The sequence below is a fragment of the Juglans microcarpa x Juglans regia genome, chromosome 7D, assembly GCF_004785595.1.
Source record: "Juglans microcarpa x Juglans regia isolate MS1-56 chromosome 7D, Jm3101_v1.0, whole genome shotgun sequence".
In the NCBI taxonomy this organism is placed as follows: Eukaryota; Viridiplantae; Streptophyta; class Magnoliopsida; order Fagales; family Juglandaceae; genus Juglans; species Juglans microcarpa x Juglans regia.
The window spans coordinates 17,837,135-17,843,219 of record NC_054606.1 but is presented as its reverse complement, the minus strand read 5'-3'; the positions used below and the strand labels follow the sequence as shown (position 1 = coordinate 17,843,219).

At 34.5% G+C, this 6,085-nt stretch overlaps 1 long non-coding RNA gene across 1 annotated transcript; it reads right to left on the bottom strand.

Moving 5' to 3' along the window:
• Positions 1-2,942: 2,942 nt before the first annotated feature.
• Positions 2,943-4,349, bottom strand: LOC121239602. The gene is made up of 3 exons (XR_005935324.1): positions 4,214-4,349; positions 3,597-3,666; positions 2,943-3,197 (listed from the first exon to the last, which is right to left on the bottom strand). It is a non-coding gene; the product is annotated as an uncharacterized LOC121239602 (long non-coding RNA).
• Between the last annotated feature and the right edge of the window lie 1,736 nt (positions 4,350-6,085).

Sequence of the window (6,085 nt, the reverse complement as noted above, 5' to 3'; positions counted from 1 at the left end):
GGTGTCGAGCGAAGGTCGAGCGAACGTCTCTGGATGAGTTCTGCTCGCGCGCAACATCGAGCGCACATCGAGCGAACCACTCTGGATGGGTTCCGCTCGAGCGCTGCGTCGAGCGCACATCGAGTGAACCACTCTGGATGGGTTCTGCTCGAGCGCCACGTCAAGCTCACCTCGAGCGAACCACTCTGTTTGGGTTCCGCTCGAGTGCTTAGTCGAGCGCACATCGAGCGAACCACTCTGGATGGGTTCTGCTCGAGCGTTACGTCAAGCTAACCTCGAGCGAACCACTCTGCCTGGATTCCGCTCGAGCGCTTAGTCGAGCTCACCTCGAGCGAACCACTCTGTCTGGTTCCGCTCGAGCGCCAGATCGAGCGCCCATCGAGCGAACCTCTCTGGAAGGTTCCGCTCGAGCGCCAGTCGAGCCATGTTGAGCACACTTCAATCTTTTTCATGTACCAATGCATCAACACTTGTTACAACTCAACTTTACATAGGTTTTCACAAGAATATACCAATTAACTCATTTTTCCCTCAACAAGTTCTTTGTTAGCTAATTTTTATATACTATGCATGTCATGATTTATGCAAACATATAATTCATCATAGTAAATGATCATGTTAATTTCACATCATGTTTAATTCAATATTTTATAATTATATACGTATTATGTATGCCACGAATCTCACGTTGCATACGATATGTAAGCTTTAAGATCAAATGTACGATAAGATAATATCAATTTAATAAGATGGTCATTCAAATGTATGGTACCAATTCGATTCATAGGTTGGTGTGCAACCATAGACTCAAGTATGGTCCACCTTAGTATAGCAAACTACTATTAGCAGTTCCTCTTGTGGCCACAAGATATGGGGCCGGTGCACAATTTTACACACATTGTTAAGTGTGTTGATCAGTAAGATAATTCAAGACAAGTCATGCATATCATAAGTATAAGTGTGAAATGTAATGATTTAATTTTTTTCTAGCATGAACTCTTTTATGAAAATCTTATATTTATTATGTTTACGTGAGATAGATTTCTTATTGAATCTTCTACTCATTATAGTTTTATTTCATGTTTTAACCACTCAAGTGAGGATGATGATGAGCACGAGCAGGTGGGTCATGTTTAAATGAAGCAAACTATTTAGTTCCACACTTTTTAGTTAGTTTTTTATGTCAGACTTCTATTTAATATTATTTCTCAGCCGCATCATTCCCCCGTGTTTACTTCGTTTTCAAAAATAGAAACGGTTTCTAACTTTCTTTTCCGTAAAACTTAGCATGAAGTATGTATTGTTTTGATGAAATTACGATTGTGCCCTCTTAGTTGTAAAACAGAATTTTAAAAGTTGGTTGTCTTTACTTTGGGTCACATGGCTTGTTTTCTACTGGGCCCCTATTTATTTTGAGTGTGTTAGGTTAAGTTATTTTTAAGTTAAATATTTTTGGGTTGGGCTCAGGTTCTAAATTATTTTTGGCCCGGTAATATTTTATTACAGCGATTTTTCATTATTTTAAGTAGATTAGGTTCGATTTTTTAAATGGACTAAAGTTTGTGTTGAAATTAGATTAAGTATTTTACCCTTATCTTCACAATATTTTTTAGATAATTTTGATGGTTCAGCTAGAGAACAAGAGTATGAAGTTTTAGTAAGGTGTGATGATCGTAGAGGAATAAGTATCCGAAAGTACAAGTACTTATTTGAAAGTCATAGTTACTAAATTGATTATTTTCAATTATTTTGATATATTGAGTTAAGGATATTTTCGAATCTTTAGAGAGTTTTTAATTTATTTGATTGAGGATTTTCTTTAGTGTTTCGGTGGAAGGACATGGATATTTGTTATATAATTGTGCTATTGGAGATTATTTTCAGTATTAGGAGTTAACTCTCCAGACCTCTAGGATTTATTATTAACTCTTTTTTATGGATTACATATTTATTTTATTAAATTATATAACCTCTTGCCTGACTTTATATATAAAAATACGTGGCATCACTAACCCTAAGAAAGTGGGTGTTACATATGCAAAATTACATTTTACAAGTCTTATTAAGGCTCGTCCTTGGAGATCTCTTAGCATCACGCAACAACATAAGGCATTAATAATTTTTATAATTGAGTTTTCTTCATGAGATTCTCGGGGACTTCTATTTGCCAATAATGACTTTTCTTTTTAAATAAAAGTCTCAAGCCTTTCTTGTGAGACGAATCGAACTTAAGAATTGTAAGGTAACATATACCGTTGATGCATTTTCCCGTCAAGGCCAGATGTCGACAATATGGTCAAATGACTCACGGTGGTTCTCGATGGTGATTTGATGTTGGGAGTGCTCAGGTTTCAACCATGGCTTAAAACAGAAAAGGGGAGAAAGATGCCACGATTTATGTGATCTAGCATTACACGAATTTTTTAGATGAATTTCACTATGTATAGTAATTTTATATATTCTCATGGTCTCACTATGCTCTCTTTTAAAGGGATAAAAACAGTGGAGGAGGATATGGGAAAGATGAAAATGGTCTTAGAGTATTGGCAACAGTCTAACTATTGCTAAGTCTAAAGTTTGGCTAGAATCTCAAATTTTTTACTATAACATTAACTTTTGATTAGGTGAATCTACGTTGGACTAGTTATCTTAAAGTCAAAATAATAATATAATATTGTATATTTTAATAATATTTGACAATTTTTTTTTTTTATATTTTACAAATACACTTCATATATTTTTTTTTTCAACCTAATTATTCAACAAATACATATTGCCAACCCTTCACACCCAACAATCACATATACAAACATGCCAACCTTTCTTCTACCGAACATCCACATTTAGAGAGCAAAATGACATGCAGAGATTATCAAGCCGCCCAAAGAAAATGAATTCCTTTGTGGCACCAATAATAATGGTTGAGTATCACATGCTTGTAATTCAAAATCACACATATCATCTGGTTTACAGCTAATCTGACTTGCAAGGAGTTAGAAATAATAATAATAATCACCAAAATCACATATATCATCTGGTTTACAGCCAATATATCATCTGGTTTACAGCCAATCTGTAATAGGAGCTTGTGATGCTTCAAGATATTAGTGGCTATTCTTTTATCAGCTTCTTTTTTTATCAGTCTGAGCTCCACTTTCAACTCCACCATTTTCAGAAACAACTTCACTGAGATCTGCCTGCAAAAAGCAAAAATATGATCAAATGGCCAACAGTATTCACTCTAACCTTAAACAAGCATACTCATCTGGCTCAGTACCTCTTTTCATTAGATCAGACAAACATATAATCATGGTAAACATCCAGCACTGGTTTTCTTAAACAATTGAATGCATATCTCAATATAGCAACTCATACTAATGAAATCACGATTCACATTGTCAAATTTAACTTATGAATTGTAACCTCTATAAAATGTAACATTGAGAAACATTCAATAGAATTTTCTTGAGTGGACTACGTATAATGAGGGCAAAACAGTACTTCCTCCTAATCATGTTCCACAAATATATAATGAAGTTAAAAAAATAAATACATTGATAGAAAGAAGCATATAAATGCGTCTAAACCAAGTTTACCTTAATTGATGTTGCTAAGACAGGAAGAAGATGACTCTGTGTGTTGGCCTTGAATCCATCATTGACGTCCCTGTTCATAGAACATAACAGATTATTCAATAGAAGGAAGGAGAGAACAATCACATAAAAAAGTCGTAACTTTAAAATTAATTTACATGAGGTCAATGGCACAATGATACAACAATATAATTTTTCAATATGCTCATAACCAAAATAAAAAGGAAATATGAGAGCCAGTAATACAATTGAAAAGGTGATTTTAACTTACCATACAGAGAACAAGATTTAACAAAAAAGACTGATGCAAGAATTCGGCACTTCATTAATACCATAAATAAATGGACGGTAAAAAGACCAACAACTTTATCATCAAAGCAATCAAATCCAACCCAAAATTCCTAATCAGAAACTCCAGAAAAGAAGAAGTTAATCATAAAAACTCATAGATCCATACCAGCCAAAAGTCCAGCCAAGCAAATCCAGCCACAACATAAAAATTAAAAATTGAACTAAAAGTTTTACACAATAAAAATCCAGAACGAAAAACCCACCAAATATATCAAACTTAAAAAAAAAAATGTTGCCAAGAATAGTAAATCAGATGAAGAAAACTATACCGATCGAACCAGAAGTTTCCAGGCATCAACAAGAGCTCGCTAGATGGGGAGATTCAAAGGAGTAGATCTAGTGGTTTTGGTTTGTTTGGAAGGAAAGAAATGAAAAGAAAATGGGAGGGAGCACGAGACAGAATCGAAGGAAATACTGAGAGAAGAGGGAGATGAGAGACTCAGAGAAAATGCACAGAGAAGAGCGAGAAAAAGGGACTTACTGTTTAGCTTGGAAGAAAACGGAGAAGAAGACGGCCGGGGACAAACGAGGGAGAGAAGAGGGCGATGAAGGTTGCGGGTCTGAAGAGAGAGAAAAGAGCGAGGGAAAGAGAGGGGAGGTTGATGAAAATTATAAAATATCTTATGGCCTATGAATAGTAACTCACTAATGTTGAAGAGCTCTCTTAGTTTACTGTAACTCAAGTTTTGAGTTTTGGACTTTTGGCTAGTTTAATGTAGATTTTTTTTTTCACATATAGCTAAATTATGGACTTGTATTGACATTTAGCTAAACCATTGCCAATACTCTTAGAGCATCCCCATTCAGATGCGTAAAGTGCTTTTATCCCCAAAATTTGAAGATCAAATTTAGGAAAAATTCAAAAAGAGGCTCCCATCCCATTCCCTAAAATAGGGATTTGTTTTAGGGCATCCACAGTCATTCCCCATATTTGGGGAACCACAGTCATTCCCCATATTTGGAAAACCACTGTACATCCCCAATCGCACGAACCCTAAATCTGTTGCCGTTGGTCTCGCGTTCCTCTCTTCCTCTCGATTCACAGCAACTACCAAAATCGTTCGCGCCTACCTTCGTTCATAGGTAAGATTCCATCTGTTCATCTTCCAATCTCAAGCAACTTTTCTATTTTTGTTTTCACAAAAGCGGGTCGCACATATCGTTTGCGAGAGGTTTTGTCAAAACCCATTGAGCTCAAAAGCTGTGCAAAATCATGAATCATTATCTCCTCTTGATATAGTTTTTCTTGTTTGGCTAAGGATTTTTAATAGGTTGATTACATTCTCTGAAACCCATTTCCCCATCTGGGTTTCGGTTCTTCAAGTAATATCCTCTCTGATTTCTGTTTTCACTCGTTGTTTCCATGAAATTCAAGCAAAATGCGTATTTATAGAGAAAAAAGTTACCGTTATATATAAGACACAAAATGTTAACGTTAAAGAAAAGACAAAAAAAGTTACCGTTAGAGAAAAGACAAAAAAAGTTACCATTAGAGAAAAGACAAAAAAAGTTACCATTGGAGAAGAGACAAAAAAAAGTTACTGTTGGATAAATGACAAAGCATGTGTACTAATCATAGCGAATTCAAAATGTTACCGTTATACTATTCTGCAAAATATTTACCATCAATAAGCGAAAAACGCACATTTAAAAAATTATTATTTTTAATATCGATATTGAATTGAAAAATAATACTGTATCTGGAAAAAAAAATCGTATAAGTATTTATAAAATGTGATATTTGAAAACAAGAGAATAAGACAAAATAGTCAGTAGTTAAAAATAGAAATGGAAGTGAGAGAAAAAAGTAATAAAGAAAGAATAGAAGAAGATTATTTTAATAGAATAGAGAAAGGATAGGGAATGAGATGTAGAAGGTTTTATGAAGATGAGTAAAATTTAGGATAAAATTATAGGGAGTGTCCTTTTTAGCTAAAATTTAGGAAAAATTTTAAGGAACCGGATGGGGATGCTCTTAGAGCACTAATTGGCCTAGCTAAATATCAATGCCTAACCAAATTTTGACTAAGTAGTTCAAAAGTAGTTTGTATTAGAGTAGTCAAAATTTCTAAACTTTATTTTTGAGCTACAGTAAATCCATCACCTTCTCTAAATTTGGCTACTATTCATCTCCAAAATAA